This window comes from Trachemys scripta, chromosome 6 (assembly GCF_013100865.1).
Source record: "Trachemys scripta elegans isolate TJP31775 chromosome 6, CAS_Tse_1.0, whole genome shotgun sequence".
NCBI lineage: Eukaryota > Metazoa > Chordata > Testudines > Emydidae > Trachemys > Trachemys scripta.
The window spans coordinates 42,148,283-42,175,126 of NC_048303.1; the positions used below are offsets into that span (position 1 = coordinate 42,148,283).

Sequence of the window (26,844 nt, forward strand, 5' to 3'; positions counted from 1 at the left end):
CCGAATAAAAACATGGGGACTTACTATTTCTCAGCCTGATGCTTTACCAGTATTTCCTCCACCGAATCCTCTTATCATGAAAGGAAGCAAAACTAAAAATTGACTACTTTCAGTTATTGACAGTTTGGGATGGCTACAAAAAGTACAGACACAGAAAATGTTAAGTGGAAAGTGTCTAAATTTACTATTAAATGATGTGTCAGTGCCCATCATCCCTATCCAAGACCTTATACAATTACAGTTCCATACAAGTGACAACTTACATTGTGAAAGGTAAGAGGGCAGCATCATACTAGGCAAATACAATTTAGATGGGGCTACTATAAGGTGGGTGCATAACTGGCTGGATAACCGTACTCAGAGAGTTGTTATTAATGGTTCCCAATCCTGCTGGAAAGGCATAACGAGTGGGGTACCGCAGGGGTCTGTTTTGGGACCGGCTCTGTTCAATATCTTCATCAACGACTTAGATATTGGCATAGAAAGTACGCTTATTAAGTTTGCGGATGATACCAAACGGGAGGGATTGCAACTGCTTTGGAGGACAGGGTCATAATTCAAAAAGATCTGGACAAATTGGAGAAATGGTCTGAGTTAAACAGGATGAAGTTTAACAAAGACAAATGCAAAGTGCTCCACTTAGGAAGAAAAAAATCAGTTTCACACATACAGAATGGGAAGAGACTGTCTAGGAAGGAGTACGGCAGAAAGGGATCTAGGGGTTATAGTGGACCACAAGCTAAATATGAGTCAACAGTGTGATGCTGTTGCAAAAAAAGCAAACATGATTCTGGGATGTATTAACAGGTGTGTTGTGAGCAAGACACGAGAAGTCATTCTTCCGCTCTACTCTGCTCTGGTTAGGCCTCAGCTGGAGTATTGTGTCCAGTTCTGGGCACCGCATTTCAAAAAAGATGTGGAGAAATTGGAAAGGGTCCAGAGAAGAGCAACAAGAATGATTAAAGGTCTTGAGAACATGACCTATGAAGGAAGGCTGAAAGAATTGGGTTTGTTTAGTTTGGAAAAGAGAAGACTGAGAGGGGACATGATAGCAATTTTCAGGTATTTAAAAGGGTGTCATAAGGAGGAGGGAGAAAACTTGTTCACCTTAGCCTCTAAGGATAGAACAAGAAGCAATGGGCTTAAACTGCAGCAAGGGAGGTATAGGTTGGATATTAGGAAAAAGTTCCTAACTGTCAGGGTGGTTAAACACTGGAATAAATTGCCTAGGGAGGTTGTGGAATCTCCGTCTCTGGAGATATTTAAGAGTAGGTTGGATAAATGTCTATCAGGGATGGTCTAGATAGTATTTGGTCCTGCCATGCGGGCAGGGGACTGGACTCGATGACCTCTCGAGGTCCCTTCCAGTCCTAGAATCTATGAATCTTCTTGTGCTGATGCAGCCAAAGCTGGTATGGCATCACCGTAGCTATGTAATGTGTGTTACTTCACCTCCCTGGGGTTGGGTCTTATATACTGGGAGTTGTAGCTATCAGTATAGCTACATCAGTGCAAGTGCTGGTGTAGAGGAACTGCATCATTGGTAGGGTTTGGACTATGCAGCTACATTGGTGTAAGGCCATTGAATTGTATCTTCTGCTAGTGATAAGAAAGTGTATTGACTTTTTTCAGAGTAGCAGCCATGTTAGTCTGTATCCGTAAAAAGAACAGGAGTACTTGTGGCACCTTAGAGACTAACAAATTTATTAGAGCATAAGCTTTCGTGGACTACAGCCCACTTCTTCGGATGCATACGGAGTGGAATAAATACTGAGGAGATATATATACACACATACAGAGAGCATAAACAGGTGAGAGTTGTCTTACCAACTCTGAGAGGCCAATTAAGTAAGAGGAAAAAAAACTTTTGAAGTGATAATCAAGCTAGCCCAGTACAGACAGTTTGATAAGAAGTGTGAGAATGCTTAGGTTGGGGGGTTGTCTGTCTCGCTTACAGACAACCCCCCAACCTAAAGCAAATAGTCACCAGCAACCACACATCACTGAACAAAACCACTGACCCAGGAACCTATCCTTGTAACAAAGCCCGATGCCAACTCTGTCCACATATCTATTCAAGTGACATCATCATAGGACCTAATCACATCAGCCATACCATCAGGGGCTCGTTCACCTGCACATCTACCAATGTGATATATGCCATCATGTGCCAGCAATGCCCCTCTGCCATGTACATTGGCCAAACCGGACAGTCTCTCCGCAAAAGAATTAATGGACACAAATCTGACATCAGGAATCATAATACTCAAAAACCAGTGGGAGAACATTTTAACCTGTCTGGTCATTCAATGACAGACCTATGGGTGGCTATATTACAACAGAAAAACTTCAAAAACAGACTCCAACGAGAGACTGCTGAGCTGGAATTGATATGCAAACTAGACACAATCAACTCAGGATTGAATAAGGACTGGGAATGGCTGAGCCATTACAAACATTGAATCTATCTCCCCTTGTAAGTATTCTCACACTTCTTATCAAACTGTCTGTACTGGGCTAGCTTGATTATCACTTCAAAAGTTTTTTTTCTCTTACTTAATTGGCCTCTCAGAGTTGGTAAGACAACACCCACCTGTTTATGCTCTCTTTATTTGTGTATATATATCTCCTCAATATTTATTCCACTTCGTATGCATCCGAAGAAGTGGGCTGTAGTCCACGAAAGCTTATGCTCTAATAAATTTGTTAGTCTCTAAGGTGCCACAAGTACTCCTGTTCTTTTTTTGTATTGACTTTCTTTGTCTAGCTTTTCTGCAACACAGAAGAAAGCCACTAGAATTCAGTGACTCTTTCCCTTAACACCAGAGCTGTTATGTTTGTCCTGTTGTTCTCATTTAGGACTTGTCTACACAGGGAAATTGACTTGACCTAGCTTTCCAGAATAACTATTCTGGTGCCACAGTTCTGGAATAACTTCTCCATGTGGACACTGATCCAAAATAAAAGTGACTTTGTTCCAGAATAGAGTATCCACATGGGGAAGTTATTCGGGAATAGCTAAATTATACCAAACAAGATATTCCAGAATGACTATTACAGAATAGTTATGCTAATCAATTTTCCCTATGTAGAGAAGGCCCCAAGTATTTTTAAGCATTAAACTGTTCAGTAAGCTACAGGTGTCTATAATGGGCAGTAACTATATGCGTGTTTTCCAAATAAGTAGAATAAATAACAGAGTTATTTCACATCATTGGTTTCATATCTTTTTCTGTTTTGTTTTTATGCATCAGAGGGGTAGCCGTGTTAGTCTGAATCTGTAAAAAGCAACAGAGGGTCCTGTGGTACCTTTAAGACTAACAGAAGTATTGGGAGCATAAGCTTTCGTGGGTAAGAACCTCACTTCTTCAGATGCAAGTAATGGAAATTTCCAGAGGCAGGTATAAATCAGTATGGAGATAACGAGGTTAGTTCAATCACGGAGGATGAGGTGCTCTGCTAACAGTAGAGGACTGTAAGCTGTCTAAAATCCTACCTGCCACATGGGGCCACAACAGGGGTACCTCTAACTCACCCAGCAATATCGTCAATTTATCCAGCTACACACTCAACCCAGCAGAAGAGTCTGTCCTATCTCAGGGACTCTCTCTTTGCCCCAGCACCCCCACGAACATGATACAGTTCTGCGGTGATCTGGAAGCCTACTTTCGCCCCTCCGACTCAAAGAATACTTTCAAGATAACACTGAACAGCGCACTGATACACAGATACCCTCCCACCAGCAACACAGGAAGAAGAACTCCACATGGACTCCTCCTGAGGGTCGAAATGACAGTCTGGACCTATACATAGAATGCTTCCGCCGAGGTGCACAGGCAGAACTTGTGGAAAAACAATATTGCTTGCCTCATAACCTAAGTCGTGCAGAACGCAATGCCATCCACAGCCTCAGAAACCACCCTGACATTATCATCAAAGAGGCTGATAAAGGAGGTACTGTTGTCATCATGAACAGGTCTGACTACCAGAAGGAGGCTGCCAGAGAACTCTCCAATACCAAATTCTATAGGCCACTTTCCTCAGATCCCACTGAGGAATACACTAGGAAACTGCACCATCTACTCAGGACACTCCCTACACTAACACAGGAACAAATCAACATTCCCTTAGAGCCTCAACTGGGGTTATTCTATCTACTACCCAAGATCCACAGACCTGGAAATCCTGGACGCCCCATCATCTTGGGCATTGGCACTCACACTGAAGGACTGTCTGGATATGTGGACTCCCTACTCAGACCGTACGCCACCAGCACTCCCAGCTATCTCCGTGACACCACTGATTTCCTGAGAAAACTACAATGCATTGGTGACCTCCCAGAAAACACCATCCTAGCCACCATGGGTGTAGAGGCTCTCTACACAAACATCCCACACACAGATGGAATACAAGCTGTCAGGAACAGTATCCTTGATGATGACACAGCACAGCTTGTTGCTGAGCTCTGTGACTTTATCCTCATGCACAATTATTTCAAATTTGGTGACAGTATATACCTCCAGACCAGTGGCACCGCTATGGGCACCCGCATGGCCCCACAATATGCCAACATTTTTATGGCTGGAACAACGCTTCCTCAGCTCTCGTCCACTCATGCCCTTTCTCTACCTATGCTACATTGATGACATCTTCATCATCTGGACCCATGGGAAGGAGACCCTGGAAGAATTCCACCATGATTTCAACAGCTTCCACCCCACCATCAACCTCAGCCTGGACCAATCTACACGGGAGGTCCACTTCCTAGACACCACAGTACAAATAAGCGATGGCCACGTTACCACCCTATACCAAAAACCCACCGACCGCTACGCCTACCTTTATGCCTCCAGCTTCCACCCCGGACACACCACACGATCCATCGTCTACAGCCAAGCGCTGAGGTACAACCGCATCTGCTCCAACCCCTTAGACAGAGACCAACACCTACAAGATCTTCACCAAACATTCTCAAAACTACGATACCCACACAAGGAAATAGAGAAACAAATCAACAGAGCCAGACGTGTTCCCAGAATTCTCCTGCTACAAGACAGGCCCAAAAAAGAAACCAACAGAACTCCACTGGCCATCACCTACAGTCCTCCGCTTAAACCACTCCAATGCATCATCAGTGATCTACAACCCATCCTGGACAATGATCCCTCACTTTCACAGACCTTGGGAGGCAGGCCAGTCCTCGCCCACAGACAACCTGCCAACCTTAAGCAGATTCTCACCAGCAACCACGCACCGCACCATAACAACTCTAACTCAGGAACCAATCCATGCAACAAACCTCGATGCCAACTCTGCCCACATATCTACACCAGCAACACCATCACAGGACCTAACCAGATCAGCTACAACATCACCGGCTCATTCACCTGCACGTCCACCAATGTTATATATGCCATCATGTGCCAGCAATGCCCCTCTGCTATGTACATTGGCCAAACTGGACAGTCACTACGCAAGAGGATAAATGGACACAAGTCAGATATCAGGAATGGCAATATACAAAAACCTGTAGGAGAACACTTCAACCTCCCTGGCCACACAATAGCAGATGTAAAGGTAGCCATCTTACAGCAAAAAAACCTTCAGGACCAGACTCCAAAGAGAAACTGCTGAGTTTCAGTTCATTTGCAAATTTGACACCATCAGCTCAGGATTCAACAAAGACTGTGAATGGCTATCCAACTACAGAAGCAGTTTCTCCTCCCTTGGTGTTCACACCTCTACTGCTAGCAGAGCACCTCACCCTCCGTGATTGAACTAACCTCGTTATCTCCATACTGATTTATACCCGCCTCTGGAAATTTCCATTACTTGCATCTGAAGAAGTGAGGTTCTTACCCACGAAAGCTTATGCTCCCAATACTTCTGTTAGTCTTAAAGGTGCCACAGGACCCTCTGTTGTTATTATGCATGTTAGTTTTGGAATGCCCTTTTATACTATTAGTGTCAAGTACTTCTATTTCTTTCTTCTGATGCTTCATTAAGGTCCAATCCAGTTCCCATTGGACTCAATAAAATTTGGATCAGGCCCTTGATGATTGTTTCTTGCAACATGTACTGGGTTAATTCAGGTTTATTATTCACCTGAGTTGAGGAAGCATCCTTGGTTAGCTGGCTGTTTTTTTCATTTCAGTATTTTATCTTGTCTCTTCGTTCACATTTTGTTGTCAGCACATTCCAGTGGAAGATGGTAAAGCTATAGAAATTAATTAAGCCTCCCAATAGCCTTGTGAGGTGGAATTCCCATTTTACAGTTAGGTGTAGCTGACATTATTTGAAATTTCCCTTTTTGTTACTTTTCAATATTTAATCTTAAAAATACATTTATTTTGAGAAAAAATGTATTTAATAAATACTTTCAAAGTTCCATATATTGATAGCGGGGACAATTTCCATGTGATAGCAGAACTTAAAAAGAAGACGGGTTCTAAAAGATGTACTTCATGCACAACTGTCTTCCTGGTGTCAGAAGACCATGTTAGATGTCATAAGTCAGTCGTTCTCTTCCAGGGGGTACCTCAATTCATCTAGATTGCCTAGTTTTACAGCAAGCTTCATGAAAAGCACTAGCGAATTCAGTACAAACTAAAATTTCATACAGACAGAATGAGAAAGTAAGCAACTTCTCCGTAATAGTTTGCTGACACTTTTGTATTTTTATGTCTGGTTTTGTAAGCAAGTAGTTTTTAAGTGAGGTAAAACTTGGAATATGCAAAACAAATCAGACTCCTGAAAGGGGTACAGTAGTTTGGAAAGGTTGAGAACCACTGCCATAAGTGACTCAGAGAAGGCTGGTTTTCTTCTGGATGTTCTATTTGCTGGACCTTACACTCAGAGCACATAAGGAGAGACCGAATAGCAGGTGTTCCTGCTTAAAGAGGCCCTTGCAGCTAAATCTTTGGGTTCTGGAACATCATCAGATCCAAAAGCTGAGGCCTATTTCAGCTCCAGTCACCTTTTCTTGAAAGACTATGGTGCCTAAAGGATCCAGAGGATCAGGATTTTTGTCAGTTCTGTTTCTTTTCCATTGGAGTCTCCCATATTATGCATCAAAAACACCGTTTGTACAGTTGGCAACTAAGAAGCCTAGGATCACGGTGTCGGTTGGAAAGACAAGAGAAAAGATAGCCACTGTTAGCAGTGCCAGATCCCATGTTTCAGATTTATTGGATCCATCTGATTCAGACCTGGCCTTGCACTTCTGACTCTGAAACCTAAGCCAGTTCCATGATCAATCTCAGCTGAGGAGTGTGGAGCTTAATCTCTTTCCAGATCCAGTGCTTTTTAAATTTGCAGGAACAGCACCATTGTCTGTTCCTGTTTCTGTGCTATCTTCTAATCTGAAAAGGACTATTACTATGGTTGCTGATGTTCACTGTTCAGTTTCTGAGTTGATTCAAGCAAGAGATCTATGGGGAAAGCAAAAGAGAAGCTTTGTCAGGTTGTAGATCTGCATCTCTTTGACTTAAGAGGGGTAGAGAAGAGGATACTGAAAGTCTTTTTCTGGTTCCATCTTTGTCGTCCTCCTCCTAAGACTGCTCCAAGTTCACCAAGCAGATTCTCACCTTTGATGTCAATTCATCCTCTGGTGCCATTGTTATCTCACTGAGATCCATAGCGAGTCCTCACTTAAAGGAGGACAGAGGAAGAGTTAAAAGGCCTGAACCATCCAGTTGTACTACTGAAATCTGGTTCCCTCAATCTTTTGGTCAGTTTGTACCTTCTCCTATGAATATGTTCTTAGATCCCAGGTATTGGAGAGACTGGCAGTCCTGGACTCCAGGGTCTTATTGAGCTCGGCCTCAGAAGGTTTTGAGTTATCCACTTCACGGATGGAGAAGCGATGTCCTGACTTACAAAAATTCAGTGGTGTGGAATCTTCAGAGCCAGTTTCACTGAATCCATCTGCTGCTCAGATGGTGTGCCCGATGACAAAGATGAGAGAGCTCCTCTTTTTGAGCTGGATCACATAGTTAATAGTCTTTGATTCAGATTTGTCAACTGATCAACAAATGGATGTTGCCTCTGCTTAGTCTCCTTCTGAGAATGCTCTGCAGTCCATTACTTTGTGGATTGTCTGGCATTCAGTTTGATCCTGAACAGCCAGGAAGTCAACATTGGTCCGATCTCAAAGAATCAAGTTAGATGGCATTTCTGCCAACTGAGTTCCAGACGATTTGCCACCTTTGTTTGGAATTACAGTCTCAACCCTCAACTACAGCCTGAATATGCCTGAGGTTGCTGGGTCATATGGCTGCCTACATACAGGTAGTCCAATTCGCCAGGTTGCAGCTACATCCTCTTCAGATGTGGCTGAACTCATATTGTCCGAATTGCCATCCCTTGGACAGTCTGATCTAAATTTCTCCACTGAGCCCGGATTCCTTACGATGGTGGACAGTTCAGGGCAATGTGTGCCATGGCATTCCCTTCACTTGGTCTCTGCCTACCAGGACTATTGTCACAGATGCCTCCCTAATGGGGTGGGGAGCCCACCTGTGGCTGCTGAAAGTTCAAGAGCTGTGGTCAGAACAGGAAGCTTCTGTGGCATCTACAGTGCCTGTCGGACCTTTCAAGATCACAGCAGGACTCAGCAGGTCTCCATTTGAGCATCTGGCAACTTCTTCCTTCTCCCTTTTGTGTCAGATTAGGCGAAGGTTTCACATAAAAGAAAACAGGGTAGTTTTGTTTGCCCATATTTAGACGAGTGGCTGCTAAAGTCCTCTTCACACGCTGATCTGCTACTTCACACCAGCTTTATAACCTCCCTCCTTATCGATTTTGGGGCTGCTTCTGAACATCAGAAAGTCAAATCTCTACCCAACTCAGAGAATTCATTTAATAGGCTCTATACTGAACTCAGTAGCAGGAAGAGCTACTGAAGAAAGATTTCTGAAGATAGAGCAGTCTATTCAGAGGTTTGACTCTGTCAAACTGAGAAAGTGATTGTTTTATTTTTGATCTCTTGGGCCTTATTGCAGCAACCACTTATGTTACTCTATTTGCTCATCTCAGAATGAGGTTGATGCAGCTTTGGATGTCTCAAGTTTATAGACCCAGTCTAGACAGTCTTCAGATGTTAGTAACCATGCCTCAGGATGTTCTAAATTTGTTGCTTTGATGGACAGACAGGCCAAATGTTCTCAGAGGTGTCTTGTTCAATCCGTTTTCACCATCTGTCACAATAATCTCTGATTAGGGTTGGAGAGCTCATCTGGGTCACTTTACAGGTCAGGGTCACTCGATGCCTCAAGAAAAGATCTTGAACATAAATGTTTTGGAAATAAGAGCCATTCATTTGTCCCTTAGATCTTTTCTTCATGTACGGAAAGTTTGTTCAAGTAGCGACAGCCAATACAACCACCATATATTATATCAACAAGCAAGGAGGCGCTCATTCTTATCAGCCATGTGCTGAGGCAGTCTATAGAATCTACATTCTTCACAATGACAGGTTTCAGAGTAGCAGCCTTGTTAGTCTGTATCCGCAAAAAGAACAGGAGTACTTGTGGCACCTTAGAGACTAACAAATTTATTAGAGCATAAGCTTTCGTGGACTACAGCCCACTTCTTCGGATGCATATGCAAGTACTCCTGTTCATTCTTCACAATGTCTATCCACTGGCCCTGCAAGCAGGTGGGGAGAGCAGTGTCTTGGCAAATTGGATCAACGTGAACAGTTGTCAGATGCACAAATGGTCCCTGAAGGAGCAAGTGGTACAAAAGATTTTTTCCAGTTTGGATTTACTGGTGTAGACCTGTTTGCAACCAGGTTCAACAAAAAGTCCCATCTCTTCTGTTCAAAAGTAGCCATGGGCAATCAATTAATCTTGGACACTTTCCTGCTGCATTCGGGAAAGGGCCTTCTGTATACTTCCTCCCACTTTCCATTAATTCAGAAAGTGGCAAAGATGATGCCTGGAAAGGGCAAGGATGATCTCGATGCCCCAGTTTGGCCAAGACAGCAGTGATACATGGACCTATTTCAGCTGTCATTTGGAGTTTGCAAACATCTCCCTTTGTTTCCAGACCTGTTGTTGCAGCAGCAGGGAGGGATTCTTCATCCGGATCCTCAGTGTCCTCATTTGATGGCCTGGTTATTGGACTTTGACTAATCTTGAATAGTTCTTTCCCACATTAGTTCAAAATGAGCTCAATTCAAGAAAACAATCTACAAGGAAGTGTTGTTACTTGAAAAGGACTAGATTTATTTATTGGATGCGGGAAAAATCTAGTTCCCCAGTTACCAGTTCTCTTCTGGGTATTCCATAGTATTTAATGCATGTGAAGACTGAAGAGTGATCTGATTCTTGCTTAAGAATTCACTTGGCAGCTCTTTCAGCTTATCACATGTTGACCGATAACAGATACAGTTAAGATTTATGAAGGGATTGTGTGTCCTATTTTGGTTTTATCTATGCTTATGAAACAACCTTTTGAACCCTTGGCAGAGTATTCTTTATTTTATTTGTCTATTAAGACAGTATGTATTATTGCTTTAACATCAGCCCGAAGAGTGAGCAAATTATGTGCTCTGATGGCTGATCCAGTATTTACTATTTTTCAAAAAGACAAGATGGCTCTTAGACCAGATACTGGATTACCATCAAAATAGTACACCTCTACCCCGACATAACATGAATTCGGATAGAATATGGTAAAGCAGTGCTCCGGGGGACGGGGCGCTGTGCACTCCGACAGATCAAAGCAAGTTCGATATAACGCGGTTTCACCTATAATGCGGTAAGATTTTTTGGCTCCCGAGGACAGCGTTATATCTGGGTAGGGGTGTATCTGAGTTTCATTTTAATCAGTTGATTAATTTACCGGTGTTTTTTGCTCCAAAGGTACATGCTAATAAAGAAGAATCTGCTTTACATACTTTAGATCAGTGGTTCTCAAACTTTAGCAACCCGAGGACCCCCATTTTGATTTAAAAAATTTTGGGGACCCCCAAATCCCCCCGCTCAGCCCCAGACCCTGCCCCCACTCCACCCCTTCCCCCAAGGGGTACCCTGCAGCCACGAGCTTCTGCAGGTGGCTCCTAACCCTTGTGCAGTTGCCCCCCTTCAGGCGATGTGAGGATCTGCAGATCCCCATTTTGTCCTGGATATTTTTAGTAAAAGTCATAGACAAGTCATGGCTTCTGTGAATTTTTCTTTTTTGCCCATGACCTGTCTGTGACTTTTACTAAAAGTCAAGATTCAAGATAATTTTGTCATGATAAATTTTTTGAGACAGTCATGAATTTCTTATGCCTTGAACACCTGTAGTTGTGGAATTGTAATTAAAAAAAATTCTCTGATGCTGTCTGCACTGCTGGCTCCAAGTCAAAGTGAAAAATACTAACAATTTGCTTCACTTTGTAGATGAGCTCATCAGTGGCCTGGGGCAATAGGGAGAGGAGTAACAGTGAATCAGAGGCATCAAAAGATAGGGGGATGATCAGATGGAAGAGGTAAATAGTGGAGGGTAAACAAAGGATGAAGTACTGCACAGTTCTGTTTTGATCAACTCTTCCTGAAACATGGACAGAGTGGGGAACCAAGCTTTTCTTCTCGGTTCCTAATTCTGGCATCCCCTACTTGTCACTAACTGCTGTAAATAGCTTTCGCATATCAGATTAGTTTTGAGAGATGGAAGGGGCAGAAGATCAAAAAGTCAGAGCATGACAAAATTCAAATATATAGCTCTATGCAATCTACCTCAAACATCTCTCTGCAGCTTTGTGATACAGTGTGGAGGGACTACAGTGTGTTTAGAGTAATGCATTTCTTGCACATCATTCCAACAGGTCATCTTAACTTCTGCAGACTACCTCTTTGCAATTGACGGTTTTGCACAAATGGAAGTCAAATAACAATAAATAAGATACTTTAAAGAGATTTATAGAGATTGCTTATCGGGCCCAATTCTGTCTTCCAATCTGTGTATTCATTCCTTACTTGACTTTTATGGGAGTTGTTTTGTGATTTAGGAGGCAATGAAAATGAAACGCTGTATGTAACTATTGTGTTCAAATAAATTGGAGAATATTGTAGTATCCGCTGTACAGTTGGTTAAATAATTGTGGTCCTCTATTATCCAAACTACCAGCCACTGTCCTAAAAGTAAGTAAGTAAAATAAAACAACTTTCTAGGCATTGTGTTGGTTGAATGTTCCTTTTTAACATAGTATTTTGAATTTAATTTATGAGAATTAGTTCTGAATCACAAGTGTAATTGTAACACTTCAGAGAACTTTTTTCCTTCAGTCAGAGAGAGGATGAATTTAACTGTAGGGTACATGCCAAACTAACACTAAGAAATTAATTTATCATCAGGGAATGGAGAGCAGGGTGTAAAAATAGATAAGTACACTATATGACCCTAATAGCAAAGAAATGTAGCAGCCACTTATCTTGGAATATGTCAGTCTATTATTCAAATCATTCAGCGCTGTAATTGGATACAGCCTTTATAAAACCTATCAATAAAGCCTGTTTCTCTAAATTCATAGCTGCTAACATTATTGAAAGTATAAATCCAATACATTTGTTACAATAATGCTAAGGATCTCTTTAAACCTACAAAAACAAGGTTGCTTTGAGTAGAAACTGCTATAGCTCCTTTGTTTCAACTGAGTGAGTGTGTGTGTGTGTCTATATATATATATATATATAGAGAGAGAGAGAGAGAGAGAGAGAGAGATCTAGCTTTATAGTTTGGTACAGGGAAGATGGGAAGTCAGAGAGGCATAGATACCACTGTCTCATTGTTAGAGATAAAAACTCCTGGATTCTGAAGCTCATTCTACCACCAACATTCTGTGACACTTGGGTATATCACTTGGCAGCTTTGTACATCAGCTTACCCTAAAATGGGGATATTTCCTGACTTGATTGGAGTGTTAGTTTACACTACTATATAAATGATTAGTAATATAAATGCTTTACAGAATACAGAAGAGTTGTCGTTTCTTCAGTGAGTTTACAGTCTGATATGGACACTTAAGACAACTGTTTAGTTATGATATGGTATGGAGAAATCAATACTGAGGAGATCAGCATAGGAAAGTCTCTTTTGGAGAAGTGGTGAGTGGGTACTTGGCTGACAAGAAGTGGGGGACTCTTCAATGCACAACCAACTAACGAGAGAAGGAAATGAAGGGAACAGTAAGGAAAGATGACTGAGAGCAACATGAAAAGTGAAAATGGTTAGGAGGACAAGATGTGAACAGGAACATAAATGGGGCAAGATACTATACAAAGTGAAACATGGTGAAGTAGTGAGCAGGGAATGTGCTTTAGCAACTGTGACGAAGAGTGGAGACGTGCAGTGGGGAGTCAGAAAAGAAGGTGGCCTTGGTAAGTCAGTATTTGAGGTAACCAAAGCAACAGAAATGTTTGAGCAGTGGAACATTTGAAGAAAGGGTGCATTTTGATGCTGTCTGGGGATGAAAGGACAGGTTGGCAAAAGATAGGGTAACTGTCCAAGAAGACAGTTCATGAGCCTAGAAGTTGAGGAAGGTAGTGAATGGTGAGAAAAGAATCAATATGACTGGGAAGGAATGAGAAGAAAAGATGCATTCTGTTTGAAGAGATTGATTTTTGAGAGGGTGGAGGAACATTTAAGAGCAAATGTATGAAAGACAGATGAAGATGTAAGACTGCAGAGAAGTTGAGGAACAAGAAGAGATTTGGAAACTTTTTAGCATAAGAGGTAGCTGAAGATAATGTGAGTGAATGTGGTTACCCAAAGGGAGGGTATAGAGGAAGAAAAGGAGGGGACAGAAGACAGAACATGGAAGAATGCCAATAGTATGGGGGAAGAGAAACCTCTAGAGGAGATGATGGAGCAAATAGAAGAAGCAACAGAGAAAAGTGGCCAACAGAGAGCAGAAGTGGGGGGACTGATCATCTGTGTAATTAGGATGATAAGGAAAAAGGTCTCCTCTTGATTTCTCAGTGTATGGCTTTTAGATTGTAAACTTTTCAAGGCAAAGTCTGTCCTTGTTTTTGTACGGTGCTGGCCATATTGTATACACTAAATAAGAAAGGAGTGGCAATCAAGAAGAAGGAAATACCATATTGGTTTTGTTAGGAAGAGAATTTTGTTGTGAATGGTGAATACAATTCTAGTTAATTGAAATGGAGAAAATTCAGATAGGCGAAGATGAAGAAGTTGTTGGAGACTAGAGTTTAGGCAGCAGATGTAAGTGGCACATTAGGATTTTGGAGGTAAAAGGGAGGAAGAAGATAGATGGAAATGGAGGTTGATTTGAAGAATTTTTTTCCATATAAAGGAAGAACATGAAACGAGAGTGAGCAGGAAGGTGATAGGTTCATGGTATAGGGAGACAACTGAAAGGGATGAGAACTGGGATGAAGTAGGAGAGGATGAACTTGTAGGAAAAGTTGGAGGAGGATGAACATTCTTGCTGGACAGTGTCTCAGTGTATATTTGAAATAATTGGAAATATGATGGGCGGAGCATAGGTTCTGGAAAATGTATGTTAAGGAGAGAGTGAAAGAGAAGTGTGAGAGTTGTCAATACAAATGCCTATTTTATATTAGAAGTAAAGAAGTCAGAGTTGAGAAAAAACAGAATGGACTTAAAATGAAGGCAGATTGGGTTAGCTGTGGACATTTCTCCAAATGTGCCTAGCCTCATGAGAAACAAGCGTGGTGGTGAATGCACTGGAGAGCTAATTCTAGGAATTAGAGAGGATGACAAAACTTTGAGAGTTGACAAATGGGGGGATACTTGAAAATAAGAGGTTATTGAGTACAAAGAAAAGAACAAATTCCAGGAGGGAAGAAAGACAGATGAGCAGAGAAATCAGAAGGTATGAAGTCTGGAGTTTACAGTCCTGTGATAGTTAAAGTTAATGATCAATTAACTCAAGATAACTAAGAAGTTGTAAATGCTAGTCTGGATATGCCACAAATGCTTATTCAAGGAAACACACATTTAGTTTATTCTAGAATGTGTTCTAGGTAAATTACAAATGCTTTTGTCACCCATTGTGCTTGCTCTTAATGTTTAACACAATTTTTGTTGTTTGATTTTCATTGAGGAGTCTAAAGTTCTTAGTATTGAACTGAAAATAGAAAAATAATTCTATTTGATGCAATAACTACACACCCTGAAGCTGATTATTGGCCATACAGAAGTATGGCTATGAGCAGAAAGGGGCTATGTGCAAGTGACACCGCTTTACTTACCAGGTCTTCTCTTTGGATATAGTCAGTGTATTCTGCTTTAATAATAACTGTTAAAAATAAGCATTTACTGTTTTATTTTCTGCTGCCAACACTAATATAGGTATGGGAGAGTGAGCTGGAATCTTTTCTGGCTTGTGAATCACCTGTGGAACTGGTGATAATACCAGTTTCAGAGCTTTATTAATGGTGATGGTACACAGGCCAGAAATAACAGAATCTGACACTTTTATCCAAGGCTGAGTTGCAGAGCTATCAGTTGGGGTGGGTGGGGGACGCTTTCATTTGTAAATTTAGCTCACTTGATATGGAAACAATTGAGAAATAGTAAACATGGAATCCCTGAATACAGTACTAGTTTAGAATTCTTTTAACAGTAGGAGCACATTTGATAGGGTATTTTAATATTTTGATTACTACATTCAGAGCCATGCTAGTATTGCCTTATGATGATAATTATACAACTCAAAATTTTGGCTATCCAATCGGATTACTTTATCTGCACAGGCCATTTATAATATGCCATATGTGTGTATGTTATTGGCAGAGTTGGTTAAAACTGCTTTTGTAAGGGTATTAGAGTGATTCTTTAGGCTTAGTCTACACTGGGGGGGTGTCGATGTAAGATACACAACTTCATCTATGGGAATACTATAGCTGAAGTCGATATATCTTATTCCAACTTACCTCCCGTCCTCATGGCGCAGGATTGATGGCCACAGCTCCCCCGTCGACTCTGCTACCGCCGCTTGCTCCAGTGGAGTTCCGGAGTCAACAGGGAGCACGTTCGGGAATCGATATATCGCATCTTAACGAGACGCAATATATTGATCCCCAATAAATCGATCGTTACCTGTTGATACGGCGGGTTAGTGTGGACGTACCCTTAGAGACACAAGGTGGGTGAGTTAATATCTTTTATTGGACCAATTTCTGTTGGTGAGAGACAAGCTTTTGAGCTTGCATAGAGCTGTTCTTCAGGTCTGGGAAAGGTACTTGGTGTCGCAGCTAAATATAAGACTGAACATATAAGGAGTTAACACATGTTGCAAGGGACCATTCAAGGTGAAGTGGGTAGACACCTCTACAGTCGTAGGACAAAGGAGGGTTAGTGGGTTACAGATTGTTGTAATCAGCCATAAATCCAGTGTCTTTATTAAGACCATGATTTTTGGTGTCTAGCAGAGTTATGGATTTAAGTTCCCAGGCTTGTCTTTTGAAGGTGTTGTGTAGGTTTCCTTTGAGGATGAGGATTCAGAGGTCAAATGTGGGGTGATAGTTTTATGATAGTGTTCACCCACAGGTGATACGGTGTTTTGGTCTTTTATAATTTTTCTGTGCAAGTTCATTCAAGAGCATAGTGATTGTCTCATTTCACTGACATAGTTGTTGTTGGAATATTTATAGTGCTCTGGGATAAGTTATACCGCATGTAGTGATAGACAAGTGAAGGACCCGTGTATCTTGAAAGGTGTTTTGTGGAGGCATGGATCATTGTAGCAATGGAGATATGTCTGCAGGTTTTGTATCTGTTATGGCAGGGGCTGGTGCCACTTTAAGTTGGTGAGTCCTGGTATCTGAGGAGCTTGCTTCTGATGATTGAGTTGAGTTGTTTGAAGGCCAGAAGAGAGTGTTTGGGAAAGATTTGTTTCAGGGTATGGTCCTCATTGAGTATGTGTTGCAATTGTTTAATGCTACCCTCTGCAGGTTCCAATGTGGGGTGATAGGGGGCATCAAGGGGTGTGCAGTTGGAGGTGTTTTGTTTTGTTTTTTCATGTTTTGAATGGGTATTTGTGTGGCCCGTTTCATGATGTGCTCTACTACTCTGGTGGAGTGTCCTTGTTTAGTGAAGCAGTTTTAAGTGTGTTCAGGTGTGTATCCTGGAATTTCTCCTCTGAGTGTGTTCTGTGGTATGAGTTCCTGGCTGTAGATTACAGATGTATTGGGGTGATTATTGGATTGGTGAATGTGAATGATCTGAGAGTTTCTCATATATAGTTATCTTTAGGGTTCCATTGCTATAGCTGATAGTGCTGTCCAGGAAATTTATGCTGGTGTGGGAGTGTACTAGAAAGTGTGGTGGATGGGTAGCTGTTGCTGAAATTGTCTTTGAAATCTTAGAGGATGGTTAGGTCATCTGTCCAGAGGATGAAAATACCACCAGTGTACCTCAGGTATATCATTGGTTTTGTTCTGCATTTGTCCAGAAATTCTCACTCGAGGTGACCTATCAAGAGGTTGGCATACTGGGAAACCATTCTAGTGCCCATGGCTGTCCAGAGTAGAAAGATGTGCCATAATTTGATTCTGAGGGTCTCATTCTAATCTCTAATAATTAGAGGTTCGTTTAAACCCTGAATCTTGAGAGAGATCCCTTCCATACTCTGTTAGTATTAACCATTATAACTTTGAATATTCTTGTTATCCATATAAATGTCCACTCCTTCGAATCGTGCTAAATTTTTTACCTCAATGATATCCTGTGGCAATGGCTTCCATGGTCTAATTATGCATTTTATAAAAAGCATTTCTTTTCAATCAGTGTTGAATTGCCCCTCGTTATGAAATTAGGAGAACAGAAGCTAATGACCTATCTACCTACCTTAATATCATTCATTGTTTTATATACTTTTAACATGTCCCCTCTTATTTGTCTTCTTTCCAAGGTAAACAATCCTGATCTTTTCAATCTTTTTATGACAGTTTTTCCATGCCTTTGTTTAGAACCCTGCAAATCCATGGATATCTACTTCATATCCACGGATGTCCGCATTCGTGGATGTGCATATCTGCAGACTATTTTTGCGGATAGTGGATCAGATGCAGATACAACTGTGCAGGGCTGTACTCGCCAGTGGCGCCTGGCCTGCGGACTTCGGCTTGGGCAGCCCAGGTGGTGCAGCACATTCGGCGGCCAGTGGCTGGGGGTGGGCGGCAGGTCAGAGCCAGGGCAGTCCAGAGCCTGCTCGCCGTACCGCTTCCTGTCCAGCAGCTCAAACCCTTTGGGCAGTGTCAGCATCCCCATCATGGCCCGGCCCAGCAGCACTGGCCGCGCTCCCAGTCCCGGGCCTGACCTGCTGGCTCCTGAGCCACAGGGATTGGAGCAGGTGGGGCCCCAGTACCACACCCCTCCACCCCACTGTGATGCAACACGCACTGCTGCTGTCATGTGCTGTCGCTCACAAGCCCCCAGGAGCAGCACGTGATGCAACGCCCATTCCCCCCAGCCCTCCCTCCGTGCTGCTCTTTCTCCTGGAGATCCTGCCCCCATGCTATCCTTTTACCCCCAGTTCCCACACTCGCGCTGCCTCTTCCCTGCAAGACACCCCCACACACACTCCCTCCTCTTCCCCCCACTCCCCTGTCACTAGTGCCTGTGAGATGGCTTTCTGCTGCAGGTGCGGATGCGGATACAGATAAGACGGCTAGCAGATTGTGGGTCGGTTTGTGGGTTGATCCTGGCAGATGTGGATCGGATGCGGATCCACATTTTTGTATCTGCGCAGGGCTCTACCTTCCTTCATTCTTGTTGCCTTTCTCTGAACCCCTTTAACCTTGGAAAATACTTTTTGAGATGGGATGACCAGTATTGCAAATAATATTCTAGCAAAGGGCGTGCCATTGATTTATATAATGGCATTATAATAATTTTGTATTATTCTCCATCCCAGTATTTATACATTCTAACATCTTGTTTGAGTTTTGATCACAGCTGTACATTGAGCAGAGGTCTTCATTGAGCCCTCCATAGTTGTGTCCTTGTTCCTTTCCTGAGGTGATAGGTTCGTTTAGAACCATATAAGATGTTTGAGTAGTTCCAGTGTTCCCCTACTCTTCTATGTTGCACCAGCAATTTGTCTGATTAGTATAAAGACTAATTTAAATGAATTTTACAAATATCCTATTAATATCAGTAAGATATCCTGAAAAAGTTTGTAACTATGAAGCAAGAGAAAAGGGTAATCAGATCTTTGTTGCAAAAAGTAAGCAGCCTCCTGTGCAGGTCTCCCAAAATGCAGCTCTGCACCGATGATTAGGTGTGATTGACTCATGTGAGGAAGCAGCGTGATGGGGTACATATGGAGCATGCGTTCTATTGTTGGCTCTGTCTACTTGCTGTGTGATTTAGAGAAAGTAACAATCTCTTAGTTTTCCTGTCTGTAAAATGAGGATAATGATGCTTGCTCACTTTGGTAAATTGCTTTGAGATCTATGGAGATATAGACCTGATAGATATAGCTATCAGCAGGTATTAGCCATTGCCATAGGTTATGTCTACATTTGGAACTGGAGCTTCGATTCCAAGTCTGAGTAGATGTAATCATGCTAGCACCCTTTGAGTGCATATGCTAAAAATAGTAGCTGTGGTGGCCCAGGCTAGCTGCCCTCCGTACATATGCACAAGGTCTGGGTGGACTTACAGTTAGTGTGGATAGTCCATGCCACTGCTTGCCATTGCATATGCTATGGTGGCTACTTGGCTGTTTTGGCTGTTAAATTTGTTAATTTTAAAAGAAGCTTCACTTTGGGAATTCTTCTCCCAAAATTTTATTTTCAAAATAAAGTGAAGTGCTTAGTTTAAACATTTTATGTTAATTTTCAAAGCTGTGAGCATGATTGTTCTAACTTTTGAATCAAAAACAAATTCCGAATTAAGGTCCCAATCTTATCAACACTATCAGGCACACTGTTTACTGTATGGGTAATCTTATTGACTTAGTTGGGACTACCTGTGGTAGTGAGCACTGTGTTTTGGTAATGGGTATTTGCAGGACTCGGTCTTTTAAAAAAATATAGTGATAGATGTATTAAATCTGATATATTGGATTTTAATTCCATGTTTTAATTTCCTGAGAAACCATGAAAACATGACTTCAGTTAACTATAGTGCAGTGGTCCAGTGTGACTTCAATACTTCTTTATTAAAGAAGGAAGACTAATATTAGTGCAGCTTCATTCAATTGTTATATTTTAAGTAAGTGAGATAACATCAAACTATCAAAGAACATAAAAATATTTTAAATCTATTACATGTCCACATTGGCTTTGTAATATGCAAAATCTGTCATCTTTTGTAAAAGTGATGCATTGTTTTAGTACTGTTAGTGGGATACGCCTTTCTTCTCTCTCAGCTCACCACCAAAAATGACCAATCCTGTTTCCTCAAAAATTAATTTGTTTTGAAATACATTATTATGTATACATAATATAGTCTGTAAAAGAATTTAAAATAATAGTGCTCTTCCTTCACACAGCATTCAAAATTTACGTATATTGCTCCTTTTTTATATAGTCCTGAAAATATAGTCAACATTAGATTTAAAAAACAAATGTAATAACAGTTTTGGATTGCATGTTTAGATCTATAGCAATAATGTATTTAAAATAATAATCTTTTAAATAGAGATGGTGTTTCTGTTTCTTGTATCCAATGTGGCTCACAGTGAGAAATCCAGAATTATATTTTTGGATTATTTTGTCAATAAAACCCAGCTCTTAAAAATTTCAATCACATCTTTCTAAGGTAACATTTACCTCCTCACATCTTTAGCAGCTATCAGACATGACATGGGACATATTCATTGACCCTAAAAATTTTCATCAGAATCATGCACTGAAAAGGGGCAGCCCCAGCCAGACAAGAGGCTCATTTCAATTTTAACGGCTGTAATTAAAGGTTAATTCACTGAGTCAGGATTAACGAGGAAAGTACAAATGATAGGCAAGCAGCTGCCTTTATAATACAGGATTAGAACAATGCAATTACAATAAGAATTAGAAAAAATCAACTTCCTGAAAAGGTTCTGTGATGAGCGAACTGCACTTTTTTGCTGTTAATTGTGGTACTTAAACATGAGGACTCAGTGCACCACTGTTATTTTTTTATTTTAATAACACTTGATCAACAGTGTGTCTACTAAGATGTTGTGCTAAATACAGTAACAATTGATTTTTTTCAATGTTTAATACTGTGTTCCATGACAGTAGTGTTTCTTTAATAAAAAAAAAAATAGCCCCCCTCCCACCATAATGTATGTAAAAATGCAGCCCCCTTATAGCTGCTCACATAAATGGTTTTTTAGAACTCTTTATGATTAAAGACTTATTTCTGTTTGCTCCATTACAATCACTTACTTTAGTCACTCTTGGAACAACTTTAAATGAACTTCAGAGGCCTAGCTATTAAGAATAGTATACAATGATGGTGGAAAGTGTAATGGGACATGTTTATAAGTTAATTTTGACTGCTTCCTTTGAACATTAATTACCAATAACACATTAAGAATCAATGTGCCAGCACATTGAAATTTAATGGAGTGTAAAAATGCTAAAATGTAAAGATGAGTATAGTTTGTTAGCTCCTTGGGGCAGTGTCTTCTGTATCTTATGCAGTGCCAAGGACAAAAGTAGTGCACATATAATAAAAAATTACAAATTACTGTCCCTTTTTTAATAGGGCTATTTTCAGGAGACAAATATTTGCTGTTTATAAACTAATTTTTAAGTTGGATTCATTGATATCTTGGATCAAAAGTCAGTAACTCTGTAAGAAAGAACCTTATTAAAAAGGTAGCAAAATGGATAATGTTCTAGTTAAAAATAATATTTTAAAGTTCTAATTTTGAGGTGAACTGAATTATTATTGACCTGTAAATATAGCTGGGAAATGTCCAGCAATAGCTGTTGCTGAAAAATGCCAAATTACTCATTTGTAGTAATTTCTGCTCTTAATTGCTAGTTTTAATGGGGCTAATGACCAATGCCATTTTAAAAGAAGAGCCAATTTCTGTTAAATTCTATCCAATATTTATCAAATGTCAATGGATTTAGAAAGAAGTTGCAGGCATTTGTGCCTGTAGACACACACAAAATAATTGTACATCATAAATGCAGACATTGGAAAATTACTCCTTGAAAAGTGAGGTTCCATAAAAGGAGTATACATTTTGTCTATTGCTTTTGAGCTGTGTTAGGGTAATAAATCTGTGTGCTGGGGTAAATCTGAGTATTGATGATTAAAAGCTAATAATCCTGTAGCATCATCTCAGGAAAAATATATAGTGCTATTTGAAGATTATGTAGCCTGTCATATACAAAATCATAAGCACTGTACTGCTCTTGCTGTGGAAATGAGCTGTAAGCATAGCATAGATTTGCTTGATAAAAATATTTTTATTTTTATTTATTTATTGCTAAGCAGAGAATTTGCTTTATGTGTACATTGTAGATAACAAAACTGGTTTATCACTGGTATTTAGATTAACCCAAGCATTGTTTGGCTAAAAAGCTGGGCCAACATCCTGTTTCTAACAATATTTTGACATTAAGAGCTCCAAGAAATAGTATTTAAGCCCCTTTTGGTGTGGGCAGTTGATAACTTTTCATTCATAATTAGCTCATCGAGAACCGAGAGACATTTCAGGGAAATTGAACTGTCAGTGGGTAGAAACAAGCATTTGACCTCATCACATTGAGTGGGGCCCATCATAATTTGTTCATTTGGTGCCCATCAGCCCAGCCTCATCTCTCATACGGCACCTCGCTGACCTTCCCTCTCCAATTCCACTCAGTTCAGCTTTAATTATGACTCTGCAGACCCGAAGAAATATTGCAGCTTGCTCTCAAAAACCCTGAACTGCCACTCACCAAAAGATTGGTTTTTAACAGGTAATAAATGCCCAAAGGAAATGGTGCTCTGTCCCACACAGAGCACAGCAGTTTCTTTTGAGATTTTCCTGCCTTTCAAGTGTGTCACTGTTACCTATTGAAATTTTTATTTCAGAAAGAACATAGGAAACATGTCATTAGCTTCAGTGCTGTGGAAAAATGGTATACGTTTGATTTTAAGAAAATAAGAAACTTCTATTATTACAACCAAAAAAAAAAAATCAGTTGTTCTGCTAGTCAGAGGTCCTCTTTAAGTAGCCAAGTATTGATCAGTTAAGAATTGAATGTAATATGTAGGTGAAATTACATATTTTTTAACATTGTTACTATTAATTTTTAAAAAGCTCTGAAACTTTAATGTTCTATGTCATGAGGAAAACTGGAAAGGGGAGTTCCTTCTGTAGCCAGGAAATTAATCGTGGTTCTTGTTTCACTGTTGGTAAATCTTGCTGAAATAATTATCAGTTTGCAGTACACAGTCACATGAAAACCTGCAGTGGAGTGTTGTCTGATACTTTTGCAAAGTAACCTATCAAAAAGTACAAACTATATGGGTGGAAAATACAAGGCACTAACAATTTGAAAAGTGTAATTCTGTCTTTAAAAATGTTGCTATAGATTCCAAGGCAAATAAAAATATTCAAAACTACAGTACTATACAGTGAATCCTTGTGGTGAATGTTAAACTGTCAGCAGGATTTTCAGGTCATTTGACAAAAAGGATACAGGTGCAGTAGCTAGCAGTGAAGGTGACTGCTAGTTTCATCAATCACTTTGCCTTTCTTTAAGTTGATACATAATGGACCCCTTCAATCAGCTTCCTTGTTCTTTGTCACTTGTTTAGAAAGAAGAAAAAAGACAGTGGAAAGGCTGGACTTTAAAGTCAAGGTTATGAAATGAATTGTTACTTATTTACGCAGGGTAGGAAGGATAAGTCAGTGTGAGAAGGGGCTCTTCATAAAATGTCGAGTTTGTCAATGGGTGATAATATGCAGTTTGAAGCTTCATGCAGACCTTGAGCAGTGACAGCACTTGTCAAAGCAGCGATTCCAAACAAGCATTTGAAATTAAGACATTGCTTAGTGACAGAGACACGACGTGTGCCAGAAAATGTGCTAATAAGTGTTCACTTTATTTTCGGGGGTCACAATAAATGATGTTCCTATGACAAAGTTTATTTAATCATGAGAGCAGAGTTGCAGCAGAAATAGACTGTAAATTTATGCAGCTTCTGGGAGGATGTTAATATAATTTTGTTTCCATAACATACATTAACTATTCAAAACACCCAGTTTAACCTTATTGCAAATACAAGCTTATTTAACCAATTTATCTTTCATGTAAATATTATGGTATGAAATTATTTTTGTGTAACTTACCCAAATGATGGCTGGTTAATAAAATTACATTCTTGCATGTTTGTTTCTCCAGTATTACACGTACAATCAATACACAGTGTTCTGTATGTTAAATCGGGATCCTTAGCAGGGTCCATAGCACAGCAGTGCGAGCCCATCATAAATCTTTTGTAGGCTATGCATCAGCTTGAAAAGAAAAGACCTTTGCTAACATTTTCTAAAATAGAACTTATGTCAGTAAATGTGATCTGTGCATTTAGAGGTTCATACCATTTTAGCACTTTTGTTCTGTAACAAAGATTCCCTGAGCAGCATTTCCTATAGTATTGATAATTCTTCTTTGAGTGCTTGTGTAACCCACAAACTTTCTGGGTGTGGTGTTCTGTCTTCTCTATTGGCACCGAGACCACTTAGAGAGAGAGATAAAATGAGTCTGCTCAACAGCCAGTTGGCTTTTCACTCATGCGGTAGAGGCTCATACTTTAAGCTCCAGAGGCCCCAGGTTCGATCCCGCCTGCCGATGACTGGAGTCTGTCAGCGTTACGCTTGCTCATGTCGATTCCAAGCTAGGTGTGTGCTGTGTACACCATGTGCATGGTTGTTGGAAATTTTTCCCTTAGTGATATCCATAGGGCCAGCCTTAGCATCCCCTACAGCCCCACGCACTTGTGCCAATATAAGAGGTGCTGCCAGGTCCACATCCTCTCAGCTCCTTCTTATTGCCCGTGACAGTTTCCTGGAAAGCCCTTCTTGCTTTGCAAGGCTTTCATAAGAGTGATTTGGACTCTGATCTAGTGTATATAGTTTTTGTAGTTAGTAAGTTTAGATACCAGTCTTAGTGTATATAGTGCAGTTTAGCTAGTCGTCCCAGTCTTAGAGAGACATTGTCCCAGGGACTGGGCATTCCCCAGTTTCCAGGCTTCAAGCCGTGCTCCTCCTGCGGCAAGCCTGTGCCAGTGAGTGACCCGCATACAGCCTGTCTGAAGTGCCTTAAGGAAGCTCACATTAAGGAGAAGTATGGAATCTTCAGGGGTTTCAGACCAAGGACCTTGAAACACAGAGACATTCACCTGAAGGCTCTGCTAATGGAGACAGTGGTCAGACCTGCCTCGCAGCTGGCCCACTCCAAATCGGCGTCAAGTACTTCGACCTCTGTGCAAAGTGCACTGCCGCCACTGTGCTCTTGCCAGCACTGTTCTCCATCCCTGGTGCCAATGAAGAAGCAAAAGAAAAAATGCGCTGAAAGAGGGCACTCCCCGGTGCCAAAGAGAGATGAGGGGAGCAGCGGGCGTAGTGAGACCCATGCTGAGACGCTTTTCCTTCCCAGAGCTGTGGTCGGCTCCAGTGATTCCTGGGTGTGATCATGGTACCATGCGCCTGAGGGCCCCCTTGACTCCAGAGGCCTTCCAGGCTGCGAAGGACTTCTTGTCCCTCCTGATACCACCCAGTCCCCAAGGTCCCATGCCTGTCAGGATTATCAGGGACAGAAAGGGCGCAAGAGAGCTCCTTCGCAGGACTGGCAGTAGCAGCACGTTCTGGGGAGAAACCCTGCATGGCCCTGTTGCATCAGTCCCTGACCTGATGTGGGTCACCAATTTCCTGACACCGCCTGGAGGCGGAACCGGGCACAGCCCCCCCATGGTCTCCAGGAGGCGAATCCCCGTGGGAGTCCAAGGTGGAGTCCTTCACCCCACTGAAAAAGTATTGGTACCTGTCATATGCAACGGACTTTGATACTGGCCCCGCGACCATTGGCTGGCCACCAGGACACTGGCCCATCCAGTAGCAGTATTGGAACCATGGGTGTTTCCCCCAGTACTGCAACCCCCTTCCCAGTGGTCGTACTTGATCATGTCCAAGAAGAGAGCCACTTCTTTGTTCCAGCCAACACCGAACTCTGAGTCTGGTCCTGGCCCCAGCACTGAGGTCGCAGAAGGAGGTGGTACAGGTGGAAGTGGAAGCACCTGCCTCTCCCATGGTGCTAACCTTCTCTTCATTGTCTCTGGATGAGGTGGTAGCAGGCCCTTCTAACCTGCTCCCTCTGGACAATTTCAGGGCCCATCAGGAGCTTCTGAAGGGGGTTGCCACAAACTTGGGGCTGGAGGTAGAGGAGCTGAAGGAGTCCACTTGCAGCCTGATAGATATCTTGGCTGCAGTAGCTCCCTCTCCTGGTCAATGAAGTGGTGTTGGGACCAGTTAGGGCTCTATGGCAGACCCTTTCCTGTCTGCCCCTTACTTCAAAATGGATAGTAAAGAAGTACTACGTACTGGCCGCCGGGTTTGAGTACTTTTATTCACATACCTGCCCCCCAGGATCCCTGGTTGTGTCTGCCTTAAACGAGAGGGACAGACAAGGGCATCCCAATGCCACCTCAAAGAATAAGGAGGCCAAGAGATGGGATCTGTTCGGGAGAAAGGTTTATTCCATGGGCAGCCTCCAACTTTGTATTTGTAACCAGCAGGCATTGCTGGGGAGGTACATTTTTTAACTTGCGGGACTTGATGGCCAAGTTCAGAGACTCCCTGCAGCCAGAGTCGAGGCAGAAGTTCACAGCCATCCTGGGGGAGGGCAAGACTGATCAGAGCCTCCCTCC

At 41.5% G+C, this 26,844-nt stretch overlaps 1 protein-coding gene across 2 annotated transcripts in view; it reads left to right on the top strand.

Annotated features, from left to right (window-relative positions):
* AP3B1 (adaptor related protein complex 3 subunit beta 1) overlaps window positions 1-26,844 on the top strand; it is a 282,184-nt gene that overhangs the window by 198,665 nt on the left and 56,675 nt on the right. The gene's annotated exons all lie outside the window — the stretch shown is intronic.